The following is a 22,159-nucleotide window of genomic DNA, read 5'->3' on the forward strand; positions in this document are numbered from 1 at the left end:
GGCGGCTGAGTCTTGAACTCCCATGCCTAGTGTGTAACCTTTGTCATGCTCCTTCCTGGCTCTGACCCTCATTTTACGCTCATAATCCTGGGAGGTGGCATCTTTTATTCCCATTTTGCTGGTCACCGTCCCAGCAGGTCATGGTTGGGACAATTGGTGGTCAGCTCAGTCCACTCAAGGCGCCCGGCTGGCCCTACCTCAGCCCTTTCTGGTGCTGAGTTTCCCTCTGGGGTCTGGCTGCCACACCCATTTGCCCCTGGTCATCTCTAGTCACTTTGTAACTCTGTATCTCAGAGCCACTTTACCCCTCCCGTGGCAACTCCTATTAATCTCACCCACAAGAACTGTCAGCTGTTTTCTGTATTCCTCTACAGGGCACACGGAACCTTCTGGATACAAAATTCAAGCCCTCCCTCTGTCTAACCGTAGTGTGTACTGATTCTATTTTAATGTGGTCTCTTCTCAGAGTCCCGTATGGGAAATGATGTAAAATCTTCTCTGCTTTTGGCTTTTCCCACATCCTATCTAACAATCCTCTCCTAGGAGTCCTGCCTAGATGGACATCCCAACACAGCTGACTGCTTCCCGGCCTCTCTCCCCCTTCTACCCTCTCCACTCCACTGGGCTGGAAGGGGGTTACTCTAAGGAGTAGGGAGGAAGGTGGTTCAAGAAAGGAAGCCAGCTGACTGATTAGGAAATGTATGTCAGCAGATACTTGAAAATCTTACCTGTTACACTACCTGCCGATGGTCTTGGGGGGGTTAAATGGGAGATGTATATGCATGCTATCTGTACACATGGGAATAGATTTTTTAAAAATACAGAGCGGATAGATTCTAGAATCAAACTTCTTAGGTTGACATTCTACCCCCACCAGCTAGAAGCTGGATAACCTTTGGCAAAACACTTAAACTCTCTGAACCTCAGTTTGCTCAACTGTAAAATGGGGACAATATTAACCCCTACCTCACTGACTTATGAGAAGTAAATAAAAGAATGCCCCGTGTTCATTAGGATGTGTGTTTGGGTGCTAATAGTAAAAATTGGGTGCCAATTTTATTTGAGGATATGTGCTCTTTGGTGTTAACCCTGAATAAAAATGAGTTTTTTTGTTAATAGGGAAGAAGAAAGTGAGTGTTGGTAGGTTTCTAGCAAATGATCTTTGCCATGGTTAGTGAAGTCATCTCAGCATAGTGCCTAGTACTGAAAAATGCTAGTTAGTAGCAGTGATATTGGTCATGAACTACATCCATGGGACCTGAAATTTGGACTGGCAACTACATGGTTACAAGGCAAGTAAGGGAAGAAAGGCTGTGGGGTCCTCTGGATTCACCCAGTTGTCATCATTGCAGACAACTCGGTACTCATCATTTCCTTGCCAGATCCCTCTTTGCATGGCAGAGACTAGGTGCTTAATAAGTATTTTGCTGAGTGAATGAATGAATGAACCCCTTTGGTTTACCCTTCCCAACGCATGTTGAATCTGTCCCCACAATCTCCTACTGACCTCTGAGTGGCTTTGGTTGAGCACCAGTGGCAAAGCCCAGCTCAGTACTTCCCACAGTGCACAACAGCAAAATCGCATATTAGATTTCACTTCCAGCATTTCCTGGCCTGAACTTTGGAATATGCCAGGCTTTATGCACCCTACCCTTTTGTGTGCCAGTGTCTGTCTCCCTCGCTACCCCCTAAAGGTGCTAATCCAGCCACTCACTGTAAATGGTGTGAATTTCTTCCAACTGCCACGGTCATGTTTCTTAATCAATAGCCCGACCTGTCAGCACCAAGTAAACACAGCTTTGATTTGAAGAGGAGGAAGCCAAAGGACACTGCTGCAAAAGCACACAGAGAAGGAACCCTTTCTTCCGTACATTAATTAGTTAAGTCAACAAATAATAGCAATCTTTGAGCGATGATTACGTGCCAGGCACTGCTCTGAGCATTATACACGTGTGGACTCAGTTCATCCCTACAATCTTTCAAGGTATTGTGACTGTCCTATTTTATATGTGAGGGAACAGATAGCTTAATAGTTACTGAAATGTATCATGAGTCAGGCACCGTGCCTAGGAGCCGAAGACGTCGTAGTGAATAGGAACAGACATGAATTTCTGTCTCATGGTGCTTAGACTCTAGGAGAAGGACATGGACAACAAGAAAAGAGCAAGGTCAACACACTCATTTCAAACACTGTTTCAGCTGGGATGCTTTTGGCTGCAAGTACCAGATAACCTAATACAGTGGTATAAACCCTAGGGATTTATTTTTCTCCGTGGAAGAGATGGTAAAAGGATGCTGGTGCTGGTTCTATGGCTCAAGAATCCAATATTTGCCAGGTCTTTCCCTCATGGTCGTGGAATTGCTGAACAGCTCCAGTCATAGCCCCTGTGATTCAGCAGAAAGGTGGAAGATGGGGGAGGGGCAGTGCCTGCATCTCTCATTGGCCAGATCTGGGTCAGATGGCCACCTCCACCTGGATGGTCACTAAGGAGAAGGATGCTGACAGTGGAAGTCAGGTCAGCCAACCAACAGTGTCTGACACAGACTGTGCTATGGAAGAAACCAAACGGGATCGTGGGAGGGAGGGCTCCTGGCTTGGGGAGGGGGACATTTGAACAGAAAGCTGATGACTAGGGGCCAGCCCTGCACAGATCTGGGGACATAGCAAAGCAAAGAGCCTTATTCAGAAATGAGCATGGTGAGGTGTTGGGAGAGAGAGAAGTCCAGAGTGGCTGGAGCATGCGAGTCACGGGGAGCAAGACAGATGGAGGGTGTGTAGGAAGACAAGAGTTAGATCATGCGGAGTCTCTTAGGTCCTTTAAGGAGCTTGGATCTTACTCTCTGTGTGATGGGAAGTTACTGGAAGCTTTTAATCAGGGGGGGTGAAATGACCTGATTCACGTCTTAAAATGAATTATTGGAGCAGAAGAAGTGTTTGAGGGTCACGAGGCTTAAGGAGACTTAATTCTAGGGGATGGTATTGTTTTTCCCAGCTCCTTCTTCTCGGGTTTACTTTTTCTGCCTTTTGGACCTCTTCCATCCCCACTTTTTATTTCACAGCAGCTGCTGGAGAGCTGGACTGTGTCATCTCTGTGCCCCCAGTACCTAGGTCAAGGCCAGGAACGTGGTAGCACTTGGTAAACATCACTTGAGCTGAACAGGATGGAGGCAAGCACTTTACTCCAGGGTTCCCAAACTTCTGCCACTCACACCCCACGTTTGTGGGTTTTGGCTAGATCAGTGGCTCTTAACCAAGGGAGTTTGCCTTCCAGGGGGCATTTGGCAATGTCTGGAGATATTTTTGGTTGTCACAACCAGAAGGAGTGCGGCATTTGCTTCTGGCATCTAGGGGGTAGAGACCCGGCATGCCGCTAACCATCCTACACTGTGTGAGTCAGCCCCCGCACTGCAGTATCACCTGGCCCCGAATGCCAGCAGTGCTGAGGCTGAGGCAACTTGGACTAGATCTACATACCTATTCTATTATTTCCTTAATCTTTCCCTTTACATTAGTTCACTTTTTAATTTTCAAAAACCTTTAGAGAAACCATTTATCATTGCACAAGAAAGAAACCAGTGTCTTTCAAATACTGATTACATCCTAGCTGGACATTGTTACTAGTCAAGGCTCTGAGTTTTCTTTTGTTAAAAAGGGAGTCTGGGGACTTCGCTGGCCAGGGAACTAGATCCCACATGCATGCCGCAACTAAGAGTTGCATGCCTGCGTGCCGCAACTAAGACCCGGCACAACCAAATAAATAAATAAATAAATAAAGGGAGTCTGGGGACTTCCTTGGCTCTCCAGTGGTTAGGATTCCGAGCTTCCACTGCAGGGGGCACAGGTTCCATCCCTGGTCAGGGAACTAAGATCGTGCATGTTGAGGCGTGGCCAAAAAAAGCGGGGGTAGGGGAGAGTTTGGTCAATGTCTTGAAAGACTGAGGAACTGTTTCAGATTAAATGGGAGTTTAGAGAAGGAATAGATAAATGCATACAATTCTGGACTGGATCCCGGATCCGAAAATCGAAAATTACTGAAGTGACTTTATTGGGACAATTCACAAACTTTGACTATGGACTACATATTAGATACTGGCATAGTATCAATATTAAATTTCCTGAATTTAGTAGCTCTATGGTGGCTATGCAAGGGAATGTTCTTGTTCTTAGGAGATACATGAAATATTTAGGAATAAAAGATCACAGTATTGGCAACTTATTCTCAAATGCTATTTTTGAAAAGTGTGTATATGTGCATGTTTGTGTATATATATGTATACACATATATATGTATGTATATATGTGTGTGTCTATTTTGTGTGTATGTACACATACGTATACATAAACACCCACACAGAGAAAGCAAAAATGCCACAAATGGTGAATCCAGGTGAAAAGTATAAGACAGTCTATTGTATTGTTCTTGCAACTTTTCTGTAGGTTTGGCTTTTTGCAGAATAAAAATTAAAAGCAAGAAAACAAATGAAACATCTCTCTTGAATGTACCTCTAATATGACAAAGTTCTCGAATTTTTTAAAAGCTCAGGAGGGCTTCAATATTAGTTTCTAATGAGTTGAACACTTTGTAATTTACTCCTAAAATAGTTAACAAAAATTAAGATGTCTACCAAATGGAAAAATACCATGTTCCCTGCCATCATATTTATGTTGATAAGATAGGCAAGTTAACTCAAGAATGGTGCTGGAATTGTTTGGGCGGGGGGGGGCGGGTGTTCTAATGTCATGACATCACTTGTCTGGAGAGGTTAGTTACATAGAACTTTGAGAGTGTGTTCTTATCAGTGTGCCTGAGGTTGCGATGCTCTTGGTAAGTGTCGATTGATAAATAAAGGAAAAAATTTTCTTTAAAAAAAGATTAGCAGGCGTCAGCCAGGTGTTAAAGACAAAGGAGCACCAACAAGAGACTTTCTCAGCAGAAGGACAGACAGCCAGTTGAAAGAGGGGTGATTTTCTTGCTCTGTGAGTCAGGATTTTCAGCCCAGGGCCAGCCACCCTGAGGCCTCTGGAGGCTCAGCCATTGGTATTTCTCTTCAGTCCCATGAAAGTACGAGCTGTGAGACTCAGTTTTCTCAGCTGCAAAATGGAGATAACACACCACAAGCCAGGTGCCAATCTGGAGACGGGTGGTCCTGCGATCTGTGGTCTCTCAGCAGTACTGACTTGACTTGCCACACCCACCCACATTCCAAGTCCCGAGGAAATTCCAGTGTCCTTGCAAAGATGTCATCAGATTCCTGGGGCCTGACACTCTCGCTGTCACCGGGGTGGGCCTCGACTGCCTCCTGTCTCAGCCCACTTTTCATTCTCCCTCTGGGTCTCATGGCAATCATCTCCACTCTGCAGGAGTTCGGTCCCCCCTTTTGCTGTGATTTCTGGCATACACACAAAGACAAAGACACACACAAACACACCCAGACACAAACACACACAGACACACAGGGACATACACAAACTCAGAAACAAAGGCACATGAAAACAGACACGCCCAAGCATAGACAGGCACAGCGATACGCACAGACTGAGACAAAAGCATTCACAGACACACACACAGATGCACGTCCAGACACACATACAGATATACACAAAGACAGACACATACAGGCACACAGATATACACAAAGACAGACACATACAGACACACCAGACCTCAGTGTGTGGTAGACTTTACAAGGGACTGGGGGTCTGGAAGGAGTTTTCAATGCAAACAATTGATAAATGTGTACTTGGTATCTTCCATACAAGTCTCCGGAATATCCTTCTCTTCCTCCCTTCTTTTACCCCCACCCCACCCCCAATATTCTTCTCCACTTTTGTTTCTTAAAGGAACAACTCCTTTCTTCTCAACTTCCTAATTTCACGCTCTGCTCTGGACATCCCCGCGCATGTCTTTTCTCTCACGAACGTGCTCTGCTAAGGAACAGGCCTTCCGGTCTGGCCTCTTCCTCTCATAGCAGGTTTCATGAAGGAAAAGAGCAGCAGAAAGATTGATTTCCTCACTCATATGAATTATGCCACACGCCCTCACACGACCTTAAAATACCAGCATGGTGTCTTAGTCTGTTCTGGCGGCTATAACAAAAATACCATAAACTGGGTGGTTCCAAAACATTTATTGCTCACAGTTCTGGAGGCTGGAAGTCCAAGAGCAAGGTGCCGGCAGATTTGGTGCCTGATGACGGCCCATTTCCAGGCCCACAGACACTGACTTCTCACTGTGTCCTCATATGGTGGAAGGGGTGAGGGAGCACTGTGGGGTCTCTGTTATAAGGGCACTAATCCCATCCATGGTGCTCCACCCTCATGACCTAATCACCTCCCAAAGGTCCCACCTCCTAACACCATCCCAGTGAGTGTTAGTTTTCAACATACGAATTTGGGGTGGGGGAGACACAAATATTTAGAGCACAGCACATGATTACGCTGTCTGGTATTACATTTAGGGAGGGTTTGGCCTGGTCGTGGTGGCGATGGTTTCATTCATTGCTGCCCAGTAGGGTCGCTGGGAGGACCACGTGAAATGCAGTGGTAGTTGTGGTGGCGATGGACACTGTGGGGTTAGGATTCTTTTCTATGTCGACTTATGGTCTAGTGTTCCTGGTGGTCGGTGCCTCATCTCCTCAAACACACCAAGACCTCTCCTGGCTCAGGGTTTTGTACATGTTGTCCCCTCTGCTTGGGGTTCTTCTTCTCCATTTTTGACGTGTTTATCTCCTTCTCATTCCTCAGGTCTCAGCCTTGGTGTCATCACCTTAGAAATGTTTTCCCAGACCTCTTTGTTGATTTCCTTCATGCTATTTGTCACGCAAATAGCACAGTTATTTTCATTTTCTTTTGTACTTTATTTCTGGTCTCATCCCCTAGATGGTAAGCTCTCTGAGGACAGGAACCATGCCTCATGTTCACCATCATATCCCCAGAGCCCAGCACAGGACTTAATATGCATTTGAGGTTGAATGAAACACCCCCTCAAATCTCTCTTCCAAGAAATGGATAGCTCTTACGGGCCTTACTTTTTTTTTTTTTTTTAACATCTTTATTGGAGTATAATTGCTATACAATGGTGTGTTAGTTTCTGCTGTATAACGAAATGAATCAGCTATACATATACATATATCCCCATATCTCCTCCCTCTTGCGTCTCCCTCCCACCCTCCCTATCCTACCTCTCTAGGTGGTCACAAAGCACCAAGCTGATCTCCCTGCGCTATGCAGCTGCTTCCCACTAGCTATCTATTTTACAAGGGCCTTACTTCTTATACCAGTTTTGGAATGGACTATTTCCAGGTTGCTCCCTATCAGCAATAACTAGGTAAATTCAGCACCTCGTTTTTAAAAACTTTTTCTTTCAGACCTACAGAAAAGTTGCAAAAACAGCAGAATATTCGCATATACTCTTCACCCTGCCTCTCCTAATGTTAGCGTCTTTTACAACTGCAGTACAATTGTTGAAACTAAGAAATAAACATGGGCACAATATTATTAACTAACCTATAGACTTTGTTCAGATTTCACCAGTTTTTCCTTCTGACGTCAGTTTTCTGTCCAGGGTCTCACATTGCATTTAGTCCTTGTGTCTCCTTGGTGACCTCCTATCTGTGACAATTCCTCAGTCTTTCCTAGTCTCGTGTGAATTTGATATTAAAAAAAAAAAAATACTGGTCAGGTATTTTGTAGAATACCTCCATTTTTTTTTTTTTTTAATGTTTTCTCCTGATGCGACAGGGGTTTGGTGTTCTGAGGAAGTGTACCACCAAGATGAAGTGCGCTTCTCATTGAATCGTATCAGGGATAACTAAAAACATGACTTACTACTAGTGATGTTAAACTTAATTGCTTGGTTAATGTGGTGTCTGTTGGGTTTCTTCACTGTAAATTTACTACTTTTTCCCTTTGTAATTAGTAAATATTGGGGGAGAGATACTTTGAGACTATCCTGTTTCTCCTCACAATTTTGACAGCTTAAATTTTAGTATCCATCTGTGGATTTTACCTGAGGCAATTATTACTGTGGTGTTCTGCAGGTGATTTTTCTACTTCCCTTATTCCTTCTACATTTATTAATTGTAATTCTTCTTTAAGGTAAGACTCCCTTCCTTTCTTCTCTCCTTGCTTCCATCAATATGGACTCATGGGTATTTATTTTATTCTATGGCTTATAATCCAATCCTGTCATAATTTTCTTGCTCCAATTGTTCCAGCTTTGACCACTGGGAGCTATTTCAGGCTGGCTCATATACCCTTGCAATAAGCCCCCAACCTTTTTTGAGCAATTCCCTATTTTCTGGCGCTACGTGGTGTTCAAGGCTCATCTTGTATTTTCCTTGCCCCAGCTTTGGAATCAACCACTTTTCCAAGGAGCCCTGGCTCCTTTCATTGAAGAATGGTGTTTAGAAACCAAGATCTTGGTGGCAAGTGTGCTCATTGCTACTGGGGAATCCTTGCTTCTAGGTCCTCTCAGTGTTCGGAGCTTGGAAATATATTATGTATGCTAATCCATGCATACGCGCTTCTATATTTATATCTGTATCTATCTGTCTATCTATCTATCTATCTATCTATTTTTTTAAACTTTAGTTCATACTGATACTACTGATTTCAGTTCATCACCATAGGGTCATTCATGCCTCCCTCCTTATTTGTAACTTTCCTGATTTGTAACTTCATTTGTTTTTTAATTGAAGAACTTGATAAATTGTGAAAAATGTTCCCTTCTCATGCCTACCCTCTTCTTTTCTCCCCCGGAAATGACTGACATGAGAATAGGATGTTGAGTGCTAGAGGTTGCTGTCAGAAGCTAGACAAAAGAGAACCCAGTAGATTTCATGGTCCTTCTTAGTGCAAAAAGCACTAATTACACACTTTATACTTTATCAGCAGTGGGGTGCAGGAGGGTCAGCCCAGGCTCTGGAATGTGAGCTCATTGTTCCAGCCAAATGAGTCAGATGGGAATGCAAGTTTTATTCGAGCAGTTGTGTATCAACATGGTTATGGAAAAAAAAAATTTGCCTATTTTTTTTCTCTCTGGAGAAAACTCTCACGCAGTGATCCTCTTACCCTGACCACTGTCCTTGCTCCTGGAAGCACCTTGCCTCTTGCTGCTGCCCTCTTACCTCCTCATTGATTTCTGCCCTCTGTCCCTCCCAACATGCATGCTGTCCTCTTTCCCTCTGACTTCCCATTTCCATTTTCACAGACTTTGTGAATTTTCACTTAAATGCAGATCCCAGCAGAAACCATTCATGGCTGGGTCTTCAGAACCTTCTCAATCAGAGAAGCCAACTTCATATTTTTCAAAATTTTGTTGTCTGAGGTTTGGTTTTCCTCTTCCGTTCCCTGTTCTTGTAATACTTCGGGTGTGGGGGAATGTTCTGTTTTTCCGTCCTTTCATAACAGCTTGGAGTTGTTCAGCATGAAACCTCAAGAAATTCTTTGCTGAAAACCCATGTTTTGCCCTCCACACTCCGAATATGTGAAAGATAAGTAAGGAAGAGCAAGAGTGGCTCACTCTGATGGCATATGAAGCACTTTTTATTTGAAATTCAAAAGCCTGACTCTTTTAGCTCCCCCACGAAAAATAAAATAAGCCCATTGGAGGTATTATTCCTTTTGGTGTTATCAACAATTCCAGAAGCCCACAGACCTATTTGACTGGTACCCTGTCATTCCCATAGCCAGGGGAGGGGACACCCTCGCAGTGGCCTGGGCTGACCAAAAATGAACCCAGAATGAACCCGGAGGGGGATGATGTCAAGTCAGTGAGACAGAGCACCTCGGGAGAGCCCCTATTTTCTTAGCTGTATCCAGGAAGCCTGGATGGAAAGGTCTTGGCAGCCACAAACTTCCTGAAGAGCCAACTGGGCATCTTCCTAGGGGGTAGCAGGGATGCTAAATCATAGTGGGCACTGAACCATCAATGAGACAATGAAGAACTGCTTTCGAGAATCCCAAGAATACTGTCTATTCTTGGAAGGAATGCTTAGCAAAGTCACTTAGGGCTGGCGGGAAGGGAGGAGGATGTGGTGAGTAATAATATTAACAATGATAGCTATGGGGGCATGCCGAGCCGTAGTAATAGTAATAATAAGAAGGAGGTGATGACGACAGTGATAACAACGATGAAATCGGCTGGAAATTAATTCAGCTCTGCCTTATGAGCTGGGTGGTGTACATAAATTTATTGTACGCATCATATCTCATTGAATTCTCACAACAACTGTGTGAGGCAGGTACTGTCATTAGCCCCATTTTTCATCTAAGAAACTGGGGCTCGCAAGATACTACGTACGGGGCTTGCAGTCCCAAAGCTACAAAGTGGCTGGATTAGAATCCTGAATCTGCTTTCTGAAATACTCTGCTGTGTTGTCTTCTTGGGAGGGTCTGTCCTGCAAGCTGTAGGGCCTTGGTTTCGCTGAGCTAGGTATTCGGACGGTTGTGGCGGATGCATCAGCAGGAGTGCCCACGATGCTAGTCACACGGCCTAGAGAAAGGAAGCGAGGGGCCCTCCCTCCATAGGCTGCAATCTAATGGAGGAGGCATTTGCAGGGCCACGTGTAAGACCTACTGCGGGGCATGGTCAACCACGGAGGATGGGTTCATCAAACCATTTATCTAAAGATCTGGCAGCTGTTTGGAGACAGGGTAGTAGGAAGAGAGGGAAGGCATGTCAGGCAGTGGGGCCAGCAGGAGCCAAAGCACAGAGGTGTGAAATGGTAGTGTGGGCGAGAAAGGCAAGCAGTTTGGTGTGGCTAGAAGCTAGGGTTCTAGGTGAAGGGGTAGACAAAAGCTATAGCTGGAGAGACAAGCAGGGGGCCTTGTGTGAACCAGCTACACCCAGTGTTTCAGAACGTCAGCTCTAGATACAGAAGAACCTGGGTGTGGATTCCAGTTCAGCCTTGTACTAGCTGTGTGACCATGGGTGATGTTTTAGAACTTCTCTGAGTTTCAATTTTCATCTTTGGAAAACAGAGAGACAAATAATACCATCTACGTTAGGACGAGGAAATGGAGAGCCCAAGTACCCAATCTTGGATCACACCATTGATGAATGGATTTGCCAGGATGCACATCTGCTTTCTATTACACGTACAACTTTACAGTTCATAAAGCTCCTATATATTCTCACTTAATTTTACAGATTTCAGGTCACTAAACTATATTTGCATTGTAATTTTTCTCTCTGTAATTGTCATGCCTAGTCTACGTGGCGCTCAGGGGTAAGCATCCTGTCCGACTCTACCATGACATGGTGGGTCAATAGTAACGCAAGGGTCTCAGGTTTGCCAGTGCATCAGAATCACGGGGGAGCCCCAGAAAACTGCAGCGGTCGGGGCCCCATCTCAGCATAACTGCACCAGAACCTTCAGGACTGCTGCTTGAGCTTTCTCTTTTATCCATCTGTGATTTGAACCATAGCAGAAAAGTGTTTCTTGAGTAAGTGAGTAAATGACCGTACTGTATGTATCGATCAGTATAGGCTAGTACATGCTATGACAACCAGCAACCCCGAACAATAAAGGTTTGGTTTTTGCTCACATTATATGTCCGTGATGGATTGGCTGGGGGCTCTGCTGCTCAATAGAGCAGCAGCTCAGAAGTGACACATACTCCCTCCATTCACACTCCTTGGCTGGGACTAGTCATGTGACCCCACCCAAGTGGCCCAAGAAGTGGGTTCCAGTGTGTGCCCAGAAGGTGGGGAGCCAGAGGTGAGCCACACAGATGAATGCCAGATTCTATGAAGCCAGCTTCATTTTCATTTCAAAATGAGACTTAAGAAGCTTGCTCAAGGCCAGATAGCAAATATGGAGCTGGACTTGAGCTCTTTTTCGGTTTTTCTCCTGGCTCAAGACCATACTTTTTTTTTTTTTTTTCAATGGAATGAGGCTGGATGGTGCATGGCATTAAACATAGTGGTTAAAAGCCTGGGATCTGGATTGCCTCCAGACCTTCAGCTCTGCCACTTACCAGATGTGTGAGCTGGGCAAGTGACAGAACCACTTTGTGGCCATCAAAGAGACAGTCAAAGGCTGGGAAGGGCAATGGAAGGATATGTTTTCTGGAATGAAGTGTTTGGGGCCAGTTAGGGCTTACCTGAGTGGGATTGATATTGGATGGGGATGAAGGAGGTTGGTGTCAAAGGTTCCCAGGACTTGGGGTGGCCCCTGACACACCCAGGAGAGAAGAGAGCCTGTCCCCCATAAGTTGCTTCTTTCCTCCCTGCCCCAGTGGGAATGTCTGGGCTGCAAGGAACAGAGAAGCCAACTCAGGTTGATTTAACCACGTGCATGAGCTCAGAGAAGGGGATGTCCAGGGCCTTGTAGGTCTGGGATCAGTCCAGCAGCTTGGTAATGTAGTCAAGGACCCAGGATCTTTTGCTTCCTCTGCTCTGCCTTGTAGACTCTACCTTATCCAGCAGTTACGGAAGAAGCCACTGATGGCAACTGAGATTCCATGCCAGGCAGGGAGAGCGAGCTGGCTTCCCGGGGCCCTCTCTTCCAGCAGAGAAATTTCCCTTTGCCACTGCCCCAGCGAGCCTCTCTCCAAGTCTCACTGGTTCCAACCAGCTTCAGCCTATGAGAGGTCAGCGTTCCTGGTGGAAACGCTGGCCGATTTAAGCAGAAAGGGGAATGTAATAAAGGATGTTAGGTAACCCACAGAATCATTGGGAGGGCTGGAGGAAAGAAATTGAGGCTAAGCTTCTAGGAAAAATGCCCCAAACCACACTGCAGGCCTGGCCCCATCAGCTAACCATCACCCTGCCTGAGTTTGCCGTCACTACAACCATCGCTGCCGTCAGCACCCGTGCGGCTTCTCCACTGGGAGCTCGGCCCTGCAACCGCCATCCCCAAAGCTGGTTGCTTTGGCCACTGGTCACATCAACAGAACCGAGGCTCACGACCAGATTCAGCCTCACGTGGTACATCTGGCTGGCAGAGTTTATGTCATATCCCTTGTCCTAGTTGCAAGGGAGGCTGGAGATGTGCAGCCTGATTTCTACTCTAGGGTGGTGGGATGTAAAATGTGAGATCTCCTCAAATACAGATCGGCTGGAGATACATCAGCTGTGTCACGACAGCCTGCCCATCCTTGACAGAGCACTGGTGGGGCAGAGGCGGTAGGAGTCCATAATGAGCTTGGATTGACCCATGGGGAGGGATGGTACGTGGAGACCAATGGTGTTGCCCGGGACACACAACTGTCTCCAGGCGGGTTCTCTCCTCTCTACTGTCCCCATGTGATCAGGGTGTGTACCTGCCTGAGATGCCTCTTAAGGCCCCAGTCCACCCAGCTCTCCCAGTTACCTACTCTCACCTATTCTTTATGGACCCATCCCTATCTCCGCAATGCTCTCCCCTCTCCTCCTTGCCTAGTTCACGCTAATGCATCCTCCAGAACTCAAGTTCAAGGCAAATTCTTTCCTACCCTTCCATCCAGCCTCTTTTTTTTTTTCCTGGTCATTTGCTCTTCTTTTTCATTCTATATATCACATGACATTTCAACATTTATTGGTTCAGTTATTTAATTAACACCTCTCTTCCCTCTAGGCCATCAATATGATGAGAGCATAGGCTGTGTCTTGCTCACAGCTACTAACACAGTAATTGGCACTTAAGTGCTTAAGTTTTTATTGACTGAACGAGGGTTAAACAAATCCCATTATGGGCATTTATAAAGTTCCTCTTGGATGAAAGACATTTTAATAGCGCTTTTTGGAAACCACAGGTTAAACCCTTAGAGGTATACATAGTAGAATCACCCTGATTTTTTTTTCCCCATCTATAATGCCCTCCATGGATCCTATTACATCCACCCCTGCCCTGTGAGAATCACTTCCACAGTGAGCCATTGCCATTGATGGGAACATGTGACATGCCTTGTATCAGGGTAGAAACCTAACCTGGGGTACCATGGCCTGAGGGTAGGGGCAGCTTCAGTTCCTATAAAAACTTTCCTCATGATGTCACAGTGATTATATTAACCCCCAACCTGACGAAAATTCTCTTAACAAGTTTCTTTTTGTTTTTGCCAACAACTTAAAAATATTTGGGTGGCTTTTCCTATGTAAGGGGAACCTTTTGTAAAACAGGCTGCCAGTCTCCCAGGAAACAGGGAAGAGAGAGCGCATCAGAGCTTCAGGAGAGCCTGGTCTCTTTCCACCATCAGGAGGAAGGGCGGGGTTAATTCTGTCCGATAAAGAGCAGTGGATTGTTTCCAGTGCGCTAGAAACTAATTTTATTTCCATATCTGAGCATATAAGGTCACACCCTCCAAATTGATTTGGAATTTATATTGGGAGATGGGGAGAGAATAAAATAACTCAGACATGTAATAATAGCTATAATTTACTGAGTGCTTAATCTGTGCAAGGCACTTTTCTACATGCTTCACGTACATTAACTGGGTCCTCTTCGCAGCAACCTATTTATATCTTTATTTTAGATCAGCAGTCCTCAACCTTTTTGGCACCAGAGACTGGTTTCATGGAAGACAATTTTTCCACGGACGGGGTGCAGGGGGAGGGGAGCGATGGTTCAGGCGGTGATGCGAGCGACGGGGAGCGATGGGGAGGGGCAGATGAAGCTTCACTCGCTCACCTGCCGCTCACCTCCTGCCGTGTGGCCCGGTTCCTAACAGGCCGCGAATGCAGCCCGGGGGTTGGGGACCCCTGTTTTAGATGAGAATATCAAGGCACAGTCCACCCAGATACGTATGGTACCTTAGATTGGAGTCCTGACCTCAGGGGACTTCTAGCTTTTCAGCTTTATGAAGGCTTTTGGGGTAGGGAGAAACTTGTTGGTCCCTGAGGCCAAAGTTTGCAGGTCTGGGGACAGCCTGACCTGGTGGAACTCCAGCCTTCCCACTTACCACCTGTGTGTATCTTTGGGCTGGGCAACTTCTCTCTCCTCTTAGGCCCTTGGTTTCCTCACCCGCAAAATGGGGACAACGATACCTCCCTCCCGATGGGATTATTGGGAGGACTAAATTAGCTAATGAATGGACAGCACCTGGAGCAGTGCTTGGTACCCTGTAGCTGCCCATCAGATGTGATTTCCCTTCCTCTCTCACTTCCTCCATCAGGTGGGTTGGGTGCTGTTCACACCTGGAGGGCACCTATTACCTCTGGCCTGTAGGAAGTGGCATTATTTCCGGAGGGAGTGAGCAGGCTTGCCGGGTGGGCAGGCCAGAGTTTGCTGAGATGGATGTGAGTGTCAGGTGGCCTGGGCAAGCCCCTGCAGACCCTGATGCAAGGTAAAGGAATAGCTAGAACCTCCAAGGCTTTTGATTTTACAGCAACTTGTTGGCCCAGACATGCTAGCTCATGGGACTTTAGTGCAAGGCAGTACTGGGTTCTGGATTCAGACCCAGGTTCACACCCTGTCTTACTGTGGAGCCTTAGGCCAATTTCTTCATCTCTCTGAGTCTCCATTTTCCTATGACTTGACTTGGAAGAATATTGGTAGTGACCTTGAAATGCCCTCAATAAATGTTAGCCCCTCTTTTTTAGAAACAATTATATGTATAAGGTTAAGATTTTACCCCTAGGAAGAAGTCACACCTTTCTCTGCACCCCCTGACATCCATGTACATTCTGGTTCTGTGTCCTGTGTCCCATTCTACTGTGCTCTCTACCGTCAAAACGCCACCAGTCTAAAGAGGAGACAATCGAATATAAATAGTTTTCAGGGCCCTGTACAGGGTCTGGCACAGGGAGGTTTAGGAAGTTCGTGTAATGGGGGGAAGGATTTTCCTGACAGCAGCTCCATAAAACCAGAGGGACGGTAGCAACTGCCCTCCTAGGAGCGCCTCCTCTCACCTTGGTGAACCTTGGGAGGGAAGTAAAAAAGGGCTGAGATTTAGCGCCCTCAGCGGAAGGAACAGGGACAGGGTCTGGGGATTGTCATGGAGGCGGGAAAACTGGGCTTTGGCTTGAGCGTCAGACAACCCCGGATGCCCACTCCTAGCTGTGTGACCTAGAGGTAGCAGTTGTTAACCTGGCCAAGCCTCCATTTTATCCTCTCTGGAACGGATAGGATGGTAATACCCACTTCCTGGGGGCTCTTGTGAGGACCCAGGAGGAGTTGTAAAAGTACTCGGCACCCAGGAAGCATTCCAAGACTGGCTGCTAGGATTATTGTTGTCACGGTGGTCAAAGCCTTTGCAAAGTCTCCAAGGTCCGGGGCCCCGGGCGCGCGCATGCGCACGCGCACCCGGTCAGCCAGGTGAGAGGGAGGCTGCCGTCCCGCACCTGGCTTTTAACCCTTCACCTTCACGGAGCGGAGGTGGGCGGAACGGATGCAGAGACCGGGACGCGGGGTCGCGAGCCCGGCTAGACCTAACCCCAGGGCGAGGGGTCGGCTCTTTGGGAGCGCGCCTACAGGCCGGGGTCCGCGCGCGCCGCGGAGGGGGCGGGGAAGCGCGGAGGGGAGCGAAGTCTCGCGAGATCACGCGGCGGCTGTAGCGGCGGCGGCGGCGGTCCGGGAGGTGAGCTGCGGGAGGCGGCAGCGGCTGCGGCGGCTGCCGTTGGGGCTGAGGAGCGGGTGAGAGCGGCGGAGACCGAGGGCCGGACGGGGGAGCCGGCCGGGCGGGCGGCCCGCGTCCTGGGCGGCCTCCCCAGCCGGCCCTGCGTCTGCAGCGGAGCCGCCGGGTCCGCGCCGTCCCGGGACCCGCGCGGGCGGGGCGGGGCTGCCGGGCCAGGGCCGCGGGACCGCAGGGCCAGTCCCCTCGCAGCCAGTCCCCGCACGCGGGTGCGACCGCGAGGCGCGCCTCAGTTTCCCCCGGCGGCGGGTTGGCGCCGTGGACGCGGCGCTGCTGCCCGCGGCAACACCATTTATTGAGCCTTAACCGTCTGCCCGCGCTTACGCGGTTCCACTGCTGGGCTGCACGGAGAGGTGAAGCGCCCTGCCCAGGGTCACGCTGCTGGGACACGGTGGAATCGGGGTTTAAGCCCAGGCACAGCGAGTCCAGCGCCCCGCCCCGTACTTGCCTCCCATCCTTCTCCCCACCCCCACTCGCTGGGTTTTAGGGCTCGAGTTCTACTCCTCCGGTCCCGATTGGGCTGCAGAGGGTGTGTCTGGGGACCCCCCGCCCCCTACTTGAATGCAGCATGGCATATGAGTTTATTGGGTGAGAGTCCTTGGCTTTTGTCGATTTCCCAAAAGGGTCCCTGCTCCCGAAATGGTCAATAACTTTTGTTTGGCCCTGTGTGAGGGCAGAAGTGGGCTTAAAAGCAGCGGTGTGTGCCGGGGGTAGGGCGTCAGATCGAATGGAAGTGGAATATTGGAGCCCAGGGCTTGCTTTAAGCAAAGGAAACTTTTCAAGTTTGTTTTTGGTTAAGCACGTGATTCCACTCTTTGGAGCAGTGGTGCTCAACTTTGTCAGACCAAGGCTCCTCCCCTTTGCAGCAAGAGTTTGTAAAGCCCCCATTACAGCTCTGAAATGAACTTCGTCAGTAATGTAACCTACCTACATACATAATTGAAAATCAGTGTGATGCTCCGATTTAAATGTAAGGGAGAAGTAAAAGGAGAACAATATATGACATGCATTGCCACATCACATCTAGCACATACTGCTGTGCTGTACCTGCTTCTAGTGAATAAGCTTGGCTTGAAGAGAGGTAAAAATATCAGGAGCTATCTCATACAAGAAGAGGAAAGATCAGAGAGATTAGACACAGGGGTAGGGGACGCCTAAGTGTTGGGATAAACTTTTTATGATAATGAAGAGAGAAACAAGTCCAGGTTGAATTAGGAATAACATGCCAAGATAAAGTACAGACTCTCTCAATCAACATGCAAATAATATTAATATAACCCCTCCATGCACGCCACATTTTCAAACGACATTGTAGGGCAGTTTTTGTGCCACAAGCTTGGAGGTACTGCTGCTTCGAGGCACCATGCTGGATTCCTACCGCTTATCACTGATAATAATGAATAAAATATTAGCTAGATTGAAGGGTTTTTGTTTGTTTGTTTGTTTTGCTTTGTTTTTGATTCGGTGCCAGTACGTTACTTAGTAGTGTAGGTATGCTCAGTATTGTGACACTGCAATTATATGTTGAGTTAATGCATGGTGTGAGGAAATGGTCACTAATTTTCAGACACGAGTTATTATTCAATCTCAACTTCTCTCACGTTAGCTACCTTCCCCTGAATTACTGGGGTTTTTCCATAGTTTCTTGTAAAAACTGTTCAGTATTGTGTTCTAAAGTAATGCCAGTTATGGTGATAAATCTGGCTGGTCATTGAAAAGATTCTCAGGACCAGGATAAATCTTCATTATGTAGATCTGTCCCATGCATTGTGAGAAGTTCAAGCATCCTGGCTTCCAGACACTAAATGCCAGTGGTGTGCCCCAGTCACTTGTCAACTAAACATGTCTCTTAGAGGACCGTACTAGCTCCCTTGAGATCCACTCTATAGTCGTCGTTGTCTAGTCAGTTATAACAGGGAGGGGGGCCGAATTTAACTGACACTCAAACAGTTTTTATTGGGAACAGTTTTTCCCTGTTCTTTCTTTCTACTTACTAATATCCATATGAGAGAATTTGGTCAATGCATATTGTACAAGGGTGAAAACTAAAATGACCTATAATCACATTGTCCTCAGTCCTCCTAATATGATTCATTAGAAATTCTTTTCATTTGAAACTCTATTAGTCTTGCTGCTATGGGGAAAATGCAAATTGAGTTAAGAAAGTTCATCTCCGACTATTATATAGCTACAGTGTAACATGATGAATTTCTTCAACTTTTGTTAAATCTACAAAGGAAGTTTATTTTTCCTTTTCCTTGGATAGATAAATTGCTTCTTTGCTATAAGATGTTTGTTTATTGTTCATTGCTTGTTACTTTTGAAAGGTGCTGTGGAAACAAGCATGTAAGTAAAGGCTTTTGTCAGAAAAGAAGGATATATTTTGTACCTGCTTTTTGTATTTGGAGAGAGTATGGCTGTTGAACTTGAAACCTTTTATCGGGGCTTGGTAGTTTCTGGTGGGATTAATCGGGTGAGAGGGAAGAAGGGAGTTGGGGGCCTCCTTCCTTTCAGAACATGAAGTTTCTCCCACTGCCTCCTCTCCAGAGGTCTCCCAGGTGCCAGACCTAAAGGTTTTTCCTACAGTGATCCTCTGATTATTTTTACTTTCCCTTGACCCATATGTTTTAACAGGACTTTAACAAACTGCACTTATTAAGAAATGTGTTTGCCCTGTTTTGTTTTGTTTTTGTTTTGTTTCAATAAATGACATGGCACCTCCTAGCAGGAAGGAAGCAGGGTTTCAACCCTGAAGTGTTACTGCAGTTGGCCTTTAATTGGGGTGGGGGCCTTTTCAGGTGGACATTATTTACTAACTCATTAAACACTTATTGTGGGGGAAAATAAATAAATAGCCTAGAGATAGCTACATTGAATACTTTTAGATTGGAAAATTATCCAAATTGAGTGATTAATTTGTATTACTTCGTGCGAGCAGTATCATGTTCCAGGGTAAAAAGAGGTCACTCTTTTTTAATCACTACCTTTTAAAAAAATACTCATATGTACAAAAATGAACCAAATAATATTGCGTGGAAGTTGAAACCGTTCCAGTGTTTAGGCGTGGGACAAATTGTTGTATGGACAAAAATCCATGCCTCTGTGGATGAAAATGCATAATTTATTATATGCATATCTCTGAGATTTATAATTAAGCTATTTCATTGATTTTTTTTTAAGATGCATACCTGAGATGGACTAGTATCTTAAAATTGACAAGTCATGGTTTAATTGGCAACTTTTGTTCTTTCTTAGTGGTACATAAAATAATAGTGTGTCTGGAAATGATGGCATCTTATCGATAGATGCAGTAAGATAGGGATATGTAGAAATTTCAGCACATTGATTAATGTTTAACACCAAAAACTTTATACAAAGGATGACTTGCAAAATAAAGATACATAACAGTTCCAGGTCCTTCCATCTCAACTAGAATTCTTTACTTGGAAGATGCCTTTAAAGATTTTCCCCCCATGTAAAACAAATGGAGAATCAGTGTTTGTAAATATAAGAACCATTTTCAAAATGTTTAGAAGGAAACAAACTGGTGATTTTTCATGGAGAGCAGATGGTATGGTTAATGTGTTTGAAATAAAGTTAATCAGACAGTATCACCAGGCAGATGTATGAATATGCCTTCTTGGGTTTTTTTTCCCCTTTCTGGAAGGTTCATAGGTCCACTTATAAATGAAAGTTGTCTCAAATGAGACATCCTTAAATTGAATTTCAACAATTCACTGTTATTTTACTAAGACATATGCTTGAAAGTGTATTTATTCCATGTTAAAGACAGAATTTATATGGGAGGCTACATGATGTCTCCCAGCCTAGAAATCTGTGTATGGGCTCTGCTACTGAGGGCAAATTTCATAGGAAACTCAGCCACGTGAAGACTGTTTGCATACCTTCTTCCCCAGGTGGATTTGAGCTTTTCTTCTCAAGTGCACTCCCCGAACCTGCAGCACATCAGCAGCTTCCTGGAGCTTGTTTGAAATGCTGACTCAGGGACTCACCCCAGACTTACTGAACCAGAATCTGCTTTTTAACGATATCCTCCTCCAGGTGATGCATGAGGATGTGTAAGAAGCATTGGACCAGATCACTGGCTCTCAACCTTGAGTATGTATTACCAGAATTGCTCCCTACCACTCCCGGAGTTTCTGGTTCAGTAGGTCTGGGCTGGGGCTTGAGAATTTGCATTTAACAGGTTCTCAGGTAATGCTGATCCAGGGACCATACTTTGAGAACCATTAGGCTAAAAGCGTCCTTGTTGCACTTTCCTATTCTCTCTTCTGATTCCTTGCCCCCCAAATAGCACTTTTATAGATTATTATCATCATGTGCTTTAGCTTGATTAAAGAAAAAAAATCAGATTGTCTTGTATGATTTTGTGATGGCCACACTAATCTTGCTTGTTAATATCTAATTTCAGAGAAAAATTCTTTTATTTTTATTTATTTACTATTACTTTTTTAGTTGAAGTATAGTTGATATACAGTGTTGTGTTACTTTCAGGTGCGCAGCAAAGTAATTCAGTTATACATACATACATATATACACACATATATATATTCTTTTTCGGATTCTTTTCCATTATAGTTTATACAAGGTATTGAATATGGTTCCCTGTGCTATACAGTAGGTCCTTGTTGTTTATCTTTTTTATATATAGTAGTGTGTATCTGTTAATCCCAAACTCCTATTTAGGAAAAAAATTCTCTTTTAATGCATGTTGGATTTTGACTCTAGGTGATAAGTAGTTCTCTTTCTCTTCGTCCTGTGAGTTATACTTTTAACACTTTAAAACTCTTTTTATGTATATAAAATGTTCCTGTGGTTCAAAAACTAAAATGGCGTATTTTGAGGAGTCTAATTTCCAACTCTCTCTTGCTCTAATATGCTCCCTTCGGCCACAGATAATTTTTTCTATTTGTTTCCTATAGATGTCTACGGTTTCTTTGTGTAGATACAAGCAGATACCAGTATACTCTATATATCCCCTCCTTTTTATATAAAATGTAAATTATTCTGACCCTGGTTTTTTTTTTTTTCGGTTAGTATACCTTTAGTATCTTTCTACATTAGTATATAGAAAACATTTATTTAACAGATGCAGAATATACCATTGTGTGGCCTGTGCCAGAGTTTATTGAAGTAGCCCCCATTGATGGATACTTGAGTGTTTTCCAGTCTCTTGCAGTCACAGCCTGTGGTGAATAACCTTGTGCACATATCACTTCGTATATGTGAGGTGTATCTGTGGGATATCTTTCCAGAAGTGGGATTGCTGGGTCAGTGAGCAATGCATTTATAATTTTGATAAATGCTGCCCTCTTTCAGGGTTGTACAATTTTGAACTCCTGCAAGTAATGCTTTAGAGTACCTGTCTCCATAGCCTCTCCCAATAGAGTGTTTACCAACCTTTGGATTTGTATCAGTCTGATAGGTGAAAAGTTACTCGTGGTTTTAATGTGCATTACTTTGATTATGAATGAGGCTGAGCATCTTTTCATATGCTTAAAGGCTGTTTCTCTTTCCTTTTTTATGAACTATCTGTTCATGCCCTTTGCGCGTTTTTCTTTTGGATTGCTTCTTATCAGTTTC

At 45.3% G+C, this 22,159-nt stretch overlaps 1 protein-coding gene across 11 annotated transcripts in view; it reads left to right on the forward strand.

The window, feature by feature from the left end:
* MRTFB (myocardin related transcription factor B) overlaps positions 1–22,159 on the forward strand; it is a 265,761-nt gene that overhangs the window by 46,624 nt on the left and 196,978 nt on the right. Inside the window, exon 1 of one of the 11 annotated variants that reach the window (XM_059898883.1) lies at positions 16,220–16,239. The exons of 7 other annotated variants lie outside the window; for them this stretch is intronic. The gene's annotated coding sequence lies outside the window, so the exon portion shown is untranslated. 3 more of the 11 variants (XM_059898881.1, XM_059898887.1, XM_059898882.1) reach the window with 3 other exon arrangements.

This window comes from Balaenoptera ricei, chromosome 15 (genome assembly GCF_028023285.1).
Source record: "Balaenoptera ricei isolate mBalRic1 chromosome 15, mBalRic1.hap2, whole genome shotgun sequence".
NCBI classification, from domain to species: Eukaryota; Metazoa; Chordata; class Mammalia; order Artiodactyla; family Balaenopteridae; genus Balaenoptera; species Balaenoptera ricei.